The 11975-nt window shown below is 38.7% G+C and overlaps 1 pseudogene; it reads left to right on the plus strand.

Annotated features, from left to right (window-relative positions):
• The first annotated feature begins 10216 nt into the window (after positions 1–10216).
• Positions 10217–11161, plus strand: LOC138986055 (replication protein A 32 kDa subunit pseudogene; annotated as a pseudogene).
• Positions 11162–11975: the final 814 nt, after the last annotated feature.

The raw sequence follows: 11975 nt of genomic DNA on the forward strand, positions 1-11975 counted from the left end.
TTATACATAGAATATGTATATGTAATTTTCATGTTATCAAACTTCACATGAGTTATAAGTATTATTCTGCAATTCACTTTTCATTTATGCAAAAAATTAAGATTTTATAATATTCATTGCTTTTTAAAATTATAGTTCGTTGATTATGTTGCTATGTGATATTTAATCATGTAACCCTACACTTATTTATTTTCCATTAGATAAACATTTTAATTATTAATAAAGTCTTTGTTATTATAAACAGTGATGCATTAAATGTTATTATACATGTCTCCTTGTATATATCAAAGAAAGTTTCTCAAGAATATATGCCTAGAAATAAAATCGCTGGGTCAATTGCTAGAGACATAGTCACTTGACTGCATGAGTTCAGAAGTTCTCCAAGTAAATTGAACATATTCTACACATATTTTAACAAGCTTTGGATGGCATCACTGACTCGATGGACGTGAGTCTCAGTGAACTCTGGGAGTTGGTGATGGACAGGAAGGCCTGGCGTGCTGCAATTCATGAGGTCGCAGAGAGTTGGACATGACTAAGCGACTGATCTGATCTGATCTGATAGCTTCAAACCTTTGCCATACTTGTTATGATGAGAATTTTACAGAGTACTGATTTGTAGTAATAACCTACATTTCTGTGTGTTTTTTTATTTCCTCTTTAAATATTCATTTCTCCTTTTAGTTTTCCTGTTCTGTAAATTGTGTGTTCATGTCTTTTGCCTAGTTTCTTGGACAAGGCATTTATTAATAATTTGATGGCATATTCTATTAGCAAGCAATGTTATATGCTACTGGTGAGAATCAAAAATTGCCTGGTCTCTATGGGGGTGGGGAGTTAATAATGTTTAGCACAATTACATGTATTTCTACCTTTTAACTGAGCAGTCCCATTCTAGTAGTCTATCCTGAAGACAAACTGGTAAAACTATAAAAAAAATTGACCACAATCTGTCTTTTACAGACTATCTGTGTAACAAATTTTGGAAATAATTCAAACATCCATCTGGTTGAACAAATGTCAATCTACAGAATGGAGTACTGTGAAGCTACAAAAATAATAAGAATAACTTCAAATATTATTATGAGTTTATTGTTAAGTTAAAAAAAAGAAGAATAAAATTGTATAGTATATTATCATGCATTATATATATCATTTAGACATATATACACACACATATGCATATGTATATATACACATAATATATACATCTTTCATATATATGTATAAATCTTAGGCTTCTTTGAATATATCTTGTTTTATCTATTTCAATTTATAATCATATTTCAAGTAAAACTAATTTAAAATATCTTACAAATTGAAATACATAAAATAAAACACATTTAAACTATTAACTTTATATTCAGTTGGTGGCATAAATAGAGATGAACCATTTCAATTAAGTTGCTCAGTTGTGTCTGATTCTTTGCGACCCCATAAATCGCAGCACGCCAGGCCTCCCTGTCCATCACCAACTCCCAGAGTTCACTCAAACTCACATCCATCGAGTCAGTGATGCCATCCAGCCATTTCATCCTCTGTCGTCCCCTTCTCCTCCTGCTCCCAGTCCCTCCCAGCATCAGAGTCTTTCCCAATGAGTCAGCTCTTCGCATTAGGTGGCCAAAGTATTGGAGTTTCAGCTTCAGCATCAGTCCTTCCAATGAACACCCAGGACAGATCTTTAGAATGGACTGGTTGGATCTCCTTGCAGTCCAAGGGACTCTCAAGAGTCTTCTCCAACTCCACAGTTCAAAAGCATCAATTCTTCAGCGCTCACCTTATTCACAGTCCAACTCTCACATGCGTACATGACCACTGGAAAAACCATAGCCTTGACCAGACGGACCTTTATTGGCAAAATAATATCTCTGCTTTTGAATATGCTATGTAGGTTGGTCATAACCTTCCCTCCAAGGAATAAGCATCTTTTAATTTCATGGCTGCAATCACCATCTGCAGTGATTTGGGAGCCCAAAAAAATAAAGTCTGATACTGTTTCCAATGTTTGCCCATCTATTTCCCATGAAGTGATGTGACCAGATGCCATGATCTTAGTTTTCTGAATGTTGAGCTTTAAGCCAACTTTTTCACTCTCCTCTTTCACTTTCATTAAGAGGCTTTTGAGTTCCTCTTAACTTTCTGCCATAAGGTTGGTGCCATCTGCATATTTGAGGTTATTGATATTTCTCCTGGCAATCTTGATTCCAGCTTGTGCTTCCTCCAGTCCAGCTTTTCTCATGATGTACTCTGCATAGAAGTTAAATAAGCAGGGTGACAATATACAGCCTTGATGTACTCCTTTTCCTATTTGAAACCAGTCTGTTGTTCCATGTCCAGTTCTAACTCTTGCTTCCTGACCTGCATATAGATTTCTCAAGAGGCAGGTCAGGTGGTCTGGTATTCCCATCTCTTTCAGAATTTTCCACAGTTTATTGTGATTCACACAGTCAAAGGCTTTGGCATAGTCAATAAAGCAGAAATAGATGTTTTTCTGGAACTCTCTTGCTTTTTTGATGATCCAGCGGATGTTGGCAATTTGAGCTCTGGTTCCTCTCCCTTTTCTAAAATCAGCTTGAACATCTGGAAGTTCACAGTTCATGTATTGCTGAAGCCTGGCTTGGAGAATTTTGAGCATTACTTTACTAGCGTGTGAGCATTACTTTATTAGAGACTTCCCTTGTGGCTCAGAGGGTAAAGCGTCTGCCTACAATGCATGAGCCCTGGGTTCAGTCCCTGGGTCGGGAAGATCTCCTAGAGAAGGAAATAGCGACCCACTCCAGTATTCTTTCCTGGAAAATCCCATGGATGGAGGAGCCTGGTAGGCTACCTTCCATAGGGTCACAAAGAGTCGGACACGACTGAGTGACCATGTACTAGCGTGTGAGGTGAGTGCAATTGTGCGGTAGTTTGAGCATTCTTTGGCATTGCCTTTCTTTGGGATTGGAATGAAAACTGACCTTTTCCAGTCCTGTGGCCACTGCTGAGTTTTCCAAATTTCCTGGCATATGGAGTGCAGCACTTTCACAGCACAATCTTTCAGGATTTGAAATAGCTCAAATGGAATTCTGTCACCTCCACTAGCTTTGTTCATAGCTTTGCTTTCTAAGGCCCACTTGACTTCACATTCCAGGATTTCAATTACATATAAATATAATAATTTAATTATATATGTTAATCTATTTTATTAATTCTATCATTAATAATAATATCACTGTTATATACATAAATTAGATTTTTCTACAATTCAACATAGATAATATAAATGTAAATTTATATTATTAACATTAGATCCAACTTTTTATTTAATACTGTTTTAAGGAAAATGAAAATTTTTAATTTATAGTATGAGTTTTAACATTTATTCTTATATGTGCAATGTCAATTGTAAATGTACATATAAAAGTACTTAACTAATATGCTGAAACACCAAAATTACACACTTTCTATTTTCAGCTTAGATGTACAAGTGTATTTCTTTCTTAGCACAATAATGGAAATCTGCACAAAATGAACTCAACTTGGTTGAATATTGCACATTCAACCAAATTCTCTACCACTGACACACTATCAAAAAAGGAAGGACTAAAAGGAAAAGAAAGTACTGCTTTTTCTTTTTCCTTCTCTGTCATCAATATTAGTATAAGTATTTGTTAACAGAGAAATATCATGAGTATGAAAGAAAATGGTAGAGTTCATTGGTCATGCACATTTCTTAGAATAGCATTGGTTTCTTTCTGCATTTGAAGCAAATTTGTTGTTCACATGCAAAGTATAGCTTCTCAATGTCTGTGTTTCCTTACTTACCCTGTTATATACTTAACACTCTTCTTTTGTACTTGTTTTGAGTCCTGCTGAACCCTCATGCATCTTCCCACCAGAATTCTGACATTTTGGCAGGACATTGGAACCACCATATGCAAATAGGGCAACAGACAGGGCAGTGCACACACACACAATGTGTGTTTCTTCTCGGCTAAAATGTGTGCTCATTTGTCCCATCAGACTTTGCTCACAAAACACAAGTTCAAAGATAACATTATTAAAAATTCCAAGGCAGTGATAGCATTAAACTAAGCCCAAAACCCTTCTACGCACAGGACCCTGTCTGACTTCCCAGGTTGGATGTCCATGAAGCAAACTTTGTTTATGCATATTCTCTTCATGTCTGAGCCCTCAAAATGTTGCTTCATAATGTGGTTAGTTACTATATATACTTCTAAGAATTAAGCAAAAAGCTGCAAATAAAATGTCTATATCTCATTATTAGATTCTTTCCATAACAAAAGAGGAAGAAATACAGTACAAAATGCAGGTTCATGAAAATGACTGAAAGTGAAGTCGCTCAGTCATGTCCGACTCTTTGCCACCCCATGGACTGTAGCCCACCAGACTCTTCCCTCCATGGGATTCTCCAGGCAAGAATACTGGAGTAGGTTGCCATTTCCTTCTCCAGGGGATCTTCCTGACCCAGGGATCAGACCCAGGTCTCCCGCATTGCAGGCAGATGCTTTAAACTCTGAGCCGAGAATGACTTAAGTAGAGAATAAAAGTAGGCTTTTCTAAAAAAAAAAACAAAAGATTGTAAGTAGAAGAAAGGAAATGATTGATGAAGAAAGATTTAAGAAGATCAAAAGGGATTGGTTCCATAAAATTTAGCATTTCTCTTTTTTTAATTTTTATTTTATCTTATAGTTGATTAACAATGTTGTGTTTGTTTCAGGTGTACAGCAACATAATTCAGTTATACATATGCATGTATCTATTCTTTTCCAAAGTTTTCCCATTTAGGTCTTTATAAAATATTTAGCAGAGTTCCTTGTGTTACAGAGTAAGTTCTTCTTGGTTACCTATTTTAAATATAGCACTCTCTATATGTCCATTGCCTAATCCAAATCTGTTTCTCAGATCACAAAGATGGAGTGACCACTAGGAGTATCTCATCATGTTTTATTTCTCTGTATTTGGCACTCTTCTCAACTGCTAAGGAAATTCTTATCAACAAGGAAATGAAGGATTATAAAAACTCCCAGGAGTAAAGCCATGAAAATATCTAAAAACCAGGTAAGAAGAATTTACATTTTAAAGATGAGATTTATATTTGATTTTAAGACTTGTTTTGTGGATTAAAACCCTATTTAACTTTTTTTTTTATTTCTAAATTATATGTATATATCTCTTTTTAAAAATCTCATTTCTAATTTTCTGCAATATTCTGGCAAGAAAAATTCTTCTGTATATATTGAAAAAGGTATTTAATGATGGCATTTTAATATAAAATGGGCCACAGCAAAATTTGGCATAATTTAATTACCAGATTGAGTAGATCTTAATATAACATATTGTTGGAGGACTTGCATGCCCCTAGAATACTGGTACAAGGAGAAAACAATTTATGAGAAAATTTGAGAAAAAAATTTAGCTCATTTAACGTTTTAATTTCTGAAATTTTGAATCCTTTCTTTTCTTTATAACTCTTTTATATGCCACTATGGAATGGTTAAAAAAAGTTTGCCTTCCTCCACCTCCCACCTTTTGGATATCAGTTACATGATTAACCATATTCACTGTGTATTTTTATCTGTATAATATTTAAAATGAGAAGTTGATATTGTTTTAAAGCAGAGATACAGATGACTACAGCATAATAGGGTACGCAATGTAGGGTGTGGGTACAATGTCTGTGGAAGCAGGAAAGATTATAGCTAAAAGGAATCATGTCCAAAATGTAGAAACTGTTGGGATGATGATATTGAGAGTAATTTAAAAATTGCAGCCCTAGTACAAAAAAGAAAGACACAGAATTTCAGAAATTAAAACAGGAAAGGTTTCAGATGATATATTGCAGAAAATTCCCATGCCTTTGAGACCTCATTAGTTATTCTAAAACAACAACCAAAAAAAGATGTTCTGTTGTGAAATAATGCTTGAAAAAGTTATCCTTAACAAAATTAATCCATTTTCTTTTAAGATGTGTAATAATTATGATATATAAAGGTCACAAGAAATATTCTGCAAGCTTCTTAAGCTTTCATGTCCCCTTTTTGTTTATTATAAAGACACACTGAATTTTTGAGGAACCTATTTCCCATTATCTTTTTGGAAAACCCTAATTATTTCACATGACACTGAGATGAGTAATTTTCTAAAAACACACAAATAATTAATGGGAGTGAGAAAAGGACAAAAGATATTAGTATTGAAATGTACAATTTCTATATGCCAATCATTTGACATTCATCTTACTTAATTTTCATGATAACTCTAAATGATAGACATTAATCTCCATTAGAGATGAGGAAACTGGTCTTAAGAACAGCAGTTCAATTCAGTTGAGTCAATCAGTTGTGTCCAACTCTTTGTGACCCCATGGACTGGAGCACGGCATGTTTCCCTGTCCGTCACCCACTCACAGAGCTTGCTCAAGCTCACATCCATCGAGTCAGTGATGCCATCCAATCATCTCATCCTCTGTCATTCCCTTCTCCTCCTGACTTCAATCTTTCCCAGCATCAGGGTCTTTTTCAATAATCAATTATTTACATTAGGTGGCCAAAGTAATGCAGTTTCAGGATCAGCATCAATCCTTCCAATGAATATTTAAGACTGATTTCCTTTAGGATTGACTGGTTGGATCTCCTTGCAGTCCAACAGATTCTCAAGAGTATTCTTCAACACCACAGTTCAAAAGCATCAATTATTTGCCCCTCAGCTTTCTTTACAGTCCAGCACTCAATCCATACATGACTACTGGAAAAACCATAGCTTTGACTAGATGGACCTTTGTCAGCAAAGTAATGTCTCTTCTTTTTAATATGTCGTCTAGGTTAGTCATAGCTTTTGTTTCAAGGGGCAAACATCTTTTAATTTCATGGCTGCAGTCACTATCTGCAGTGATTTTGGAGCCCAGAAAAATAAAGTCTTTCACTGTTTCCACTGTCTCTCCATCTATTTGCCATGAAGTGATGGCAGCAGATGCCATGAACTTAGTTTGTAAAATGTTGAGTTTTAAGTCAAATTTTTAACTCTCTTCTTTCACTTTCATTAAGAAGATCTTTAGTTCCTCTTCACTTTCTACCATAAGGATGGTATCATCTGCTTACCTAAGGTTATTGATATTCTCCCAGCAATCTTGATTCTAGCTTGTGTTTCATCCAGCTGGACATTTCACATGATTTATTCTGCAAATAAATTAAATAAGCAGGGTGACAATATACAGTCTTGACGTACTCATTTCACGATATGGAAAAAGTCCCCTGTTCCATGTCCAGATCTAACTGTTGTTGCTTGATCTGTATACAGATTTCTCAGGATGCAGGGAAGGTAGTCTGGTATTCCCATCTCTTTAAGAGTTTTCCAAAGTTTCTTGTGATCCACACATCAAAGGCTTTGGTGTAATCAATAAGACAGAAGGAAATATTCCTCTGGAATTCTCTTGCTTTTACTATGACCCAGCAGATGTTGGCGATTTGATCTCTGGTTCCTCTGCCTTTTCTAAATCCAGCTGGAACGTTTGGAAGTTCACAGTTCACACACTGTTGAAGCCTGGCTTGGGGAATTTTGAGTATTACTTTGCTAGCCTGTGGGGGCTTCCCTGGTGGCTTACAGGGTAAAGCATCTGCCTGCAATGAGGGAGACCCAGCTTTGATCCAAGACCCGGGTTCAATCCCTAGGTCAGGAAGGTCCCTTGGAGAAGGAAATGACAACCCACTCCAGTACTCTTGCCTGAAAAATCCCATGGACCGAGGAGATGAGTGCAATTGTGCGGTACTTTGAACATTCTTTGGCATTGCCTTTCTTTGAGATTGGAATGAAAACTGACCTTTTGCAGTCCTATGGCCACTGCTGAGTTTTTTTCCAAATTTGCTGGCATATTGAATGCAGCACTTTAACAGCACTATCTTTTATGATTTTAAATTGCTCAACTGGCTTTGTTCATAGTGATGCTTCCTAAGGCCCACTTGACTTCGCATTCCAGGATGTCTGGCTTGAGGTGAGTGATCACACCGTTGAGGTTATCTGGGACATAAAGTTTTGTTGTTTGTTTTTTTGTATAGTTATTTTGTGTATTCTTGCCACCTCTTCTTAATCTTCTGCTTCTCTTAGGTCCATACCATTTCTTTCCTTTATTGTGCTCATCTTTACATGAAATCTTTCCCTGGTATCTCTAATTTTCTTGAAGAGATCTCTAGTCATTGCCATTCTATTGTTTTCCTCCATTTCTTTGCATTGATCACTGAGGAAGGCTTTCTTCTCTCTCCTTGCTATTCTTTGGAGCTCTGTGTTCAATGGGTTTACCTTTCCTTTTCTCCTTTGCCTTTAGCTTCTCTTCTTTTCTCAGCTATTTGTAAGGCCTCTTAAGACAACCATTTTGCATTTTTACATTTCTTTTTGGGGGGGATGGTCTTGATAACTACCTCCTATACAATCTCAGGAAACTTTGTCCATAGTTCTTCAGGCACTCTGTCTACTACATCTAATCCCTTGAATGTATTTCTCACTTCCACTGTATACTCGTAAGGGATTTGAGTTAGGTCATACCTGAATGGCCTAGTGGATTTCCCTACTTTCTTCAATTGAAGTCTGAATTTGGCATTAAGGAGTTCATGACCTGAGCCACAGACAGCTGCCAGTCTTGTTTTTGCTGACTGTATAGAGCTTCTCCATCTCTGGCTGCAAAGAATATAATCAATCTGATTTTGGTATTGACCATCTGGTCATGTCCATGTGCAGAGGCTTCTCTTGTGTTGTTGGAAGAGGATGTTTGCTATGACTAGTGCATCCTCTTGGAAAAAACTCTGTTTGCCTTTGCCCTGCTTTCTTTTGTACTCTAAGGCCAAACTTGCCTGTTACTCCAGGTGTCTCTTCATTTCCTACTTTTTCATTCCAGTCCCCTATGATGAAAAAAAAACACATCTTTTTGGGGTGTTAGTTCTAGAAGTTCTTGCAGGTCTTTATAGAAATGTTCATTTTCAGCTTCTTCAGCGTTACTGGTTTGGGCATAGACCTGGATTACTGTGATAGTGAATGTTTTGCCTTGAAAACAGACAGAGATCATTCTGTCGTGTTTGAGATTGCACCCAAATACTGTATTTATGGAGAAGGAAATGGCAACCCACTCCAATATTCTTGCTTGGAAAATTCCATGGACAGAGGAACCTGGCGGGCTACTGTCCATGGGGTCACATAGAGTCAGCCACGACTGAGCATATCAGCAGCACTGCTTTTTGGACTCTTGTTGATTATTAGGGTTACCCCACTTCTTCTAAGGGATTCTTGCCCATAGTACTAGATAAAATGGTTATCTGAATTAAATTTGCCCATTGAAGTTCATTTTAGTTCACTGATTCCTAAAACGCTGATGTTCACTCTTAACCATCTCCTGCTTGAACAGTTCTAATTTACCTTGATTCATGGACCGAACATTCCAGGTTCCTATACAATATTGTTCTTTACAGCATTGACTTTACTTCCATCACCAGTCGCATCCACAACTGGGTGTTGTTTTTGCTTTGACTCCATCTCTTCATTCTTTCTGGAGTTATTTCTCCACTCTTCTCCAGTAGCATATTGGGCACCTACCAACCTGGGGAGTTCATCTTTCAGTGTCATATTTTTTTTTTTTGCCTTTTCATACGGTTCATGGGGTTCTCAAGGCAAGAATACTGAAGTGGCTTGCCATTCTCTTCTCCAGTGGACCACATTTTGTTAGAACTCTCCACCATGGCAGAGGTCTTGGGTGGCCCTATAAGGCATGGCTCATAATTTCACTGAGTTAGACAAGGCTGTGGTCCATGTGATCAGTTTTATTAGTTTACTGTGATTGTGGTTTTCATTCTGTCTGCCCTAAGAGGGAGAAGGATAAGAGGCTTATGGAAGCTTCCTGATGGGAGAGACTGCCTGTGGGGGGAAATGGGTCTTGTCTGATGGGTGGGGCCATGCTCAGTAAATTTTGAATCCAATTATCTGTTGATAATTGGGGCTCTGTTCCCTCCCTGTTGTTTGGCCTGAGGCCAAACTATGGTGGAGGTAATGAAGATAATGGTGACCTCCACTATTGCAGGTGGTGGGATGGGGCAGGGGACGGTTAGGGAGACTCTGAGAATGGTTAGAGCGAAGTCTGGGGTGGGGGTCCGGTGGGTTTTTCAGAGGCTTGGAGGGCAGCACAGATGTTTATACTGTTGTTGTTTAAAACCAGATGGATTTGAAAGCTATAGCACCTCCTCTTTCGGGGGAGCCAGTGGCTACACACAGTCCCCTGGGGACTTTGGATCTCCGACAGCTTCCCAGGCTGAAAAGAAATCCAGAGCTCAAGCTCAGCACATTGTACCTTGTACCATATCTCAGCTGCTTTCTGCTACTCTGGTTGATGAAGTATTCAGAACTGGAAATGTTGAGATTTCACAGGTCACTATTGTGGGGATTATCAGAAATGCAGAGAAGGCTGCAACCAATATTGTTTACAAGATAGATGACATGACCGATGCACCCATGGATGTTCGCCAGTGGGTTGACACAGATGATGCCAGCAGTGAAAACACTGTGGTCCCTCCAGAAACATATGTGAAAGTGGCTGGTCATCTGAGATCTTTCCAGAACAAGAAAAGCCTGGTAGCCTTTAAGATCATGCCCCTGGAGGATATGAATGAGTTCACCACACATATTCTGGAAGTAGTCAATGCACACATGATGCTGAGCCAGTCGAACAGCCAGCCTTCAGCAGGGAGAGCACCTATCAGCAATCCAGGAATGGGTGAAGCTGGGAACTTCAGTGGGAATAACTTCATACCAGCAAATGACCTCACTGTAGCCCAGAACCAGGTGCTGAATTTGACCAAGGCTTGCCCAAGACTTGAAGGATTGAACTTTCAGGATCTCAAGAACCAACTCCAACACATGTCCGTAGCCTCAATCAAGCTAGCTGTGGATTTTCTAAGCAACTAGGGACACATCTATTCCACCGTGGATGATGATCATTTTAAATCCACAGATGCAGAATAACTGGATCTAATTGGGTACCCAAGATATTTTCCAGTTGGACCTTTTTTTGCAGCCTCTTGTCTCCAGCTGTGCATATAATTGGCGAGTTGACTTATAGGAAGTAGATTTCATCTATAAAAGATCTCAACTGACATCCTTTTGAAACTTACTACTACTCTTCTGTGTTTTTGATGGACTTCCCTGGTAGCCCAGACGGTAAAACCTCTGCCTACAATGCGGGAGACCCAGGTTTGATCCCTGGCTCAGGAAGAAAACCTGGAGAAGAAAATGACAACCCACTCCAGTATTCATGCCTGGAAAATCCCATGGACTGAGGAGCCTGGTGGGCTACAATCCATGGGGTCGCAAAGAGTCGGACATGACTGAGTGACTTCTGTGTGTGTGTGTATGACCCTGCAGCAGGCCACTGCTGACCCACGCCTCCACTGGAGATTCCTGGACACTCACAGGCAAGTGTGGGTCAGTCTCTTGTGGGGTCATTACTCCTTTCTCCTGGGTACTGGTGCACTCAAGATTTTGTTTGTGCTCTCCAAGTATCTCTTTCCCTAGTTCTGTGGAAGTTCTGTAATCAAATCCCACTTGCCTCCAAAGTTAAATTCCCTAGAGTTTCTCAGTCCCTTTGCCAGGTCCCCAGGTTGGGAAATCTTTTATGGGTCCTAGAACTTTCTTAACAATGAGAGAATTTCTTTGGTATAATTGTCCTGCCATTTGTGGGTAATCAGCTTGGTGGCTCTGTTATGGGTTTAATGGCAACCTCCTCTAAGAGGACTTAAGCTACAAGCTGTGTGACCCAGGTAGCTTCCCCCAGAGCCCCTGCCCCAGCAACAGGCCACTGCTGACCCATAACTCTGCAAAAGATTCAAACACAAGTCTAGCTCAGTTTCTGTGGGGGTCTCTGGGTCCTGGTGTGCACAAGGTTTTGTTTGAGCCCTCCAAGCATCTCTGACAGGTATGGGGTTTGATTCTAAATGCAATTT

The sequence above is a fragment of the Bos mutus genome, chromosome 3, assembly GCF_027580195.1.
Source record: "Bos mutus isolate GX-2022 chromosome 3, NWIPB_WYAK_1.1, whole genome shotgun sequence".
Lineage (NCBI taxonomy): Eukaryota > Metazoa > Chordata > Mammalia > Artiodactyla > Bovidae > Bos > Bos mutus.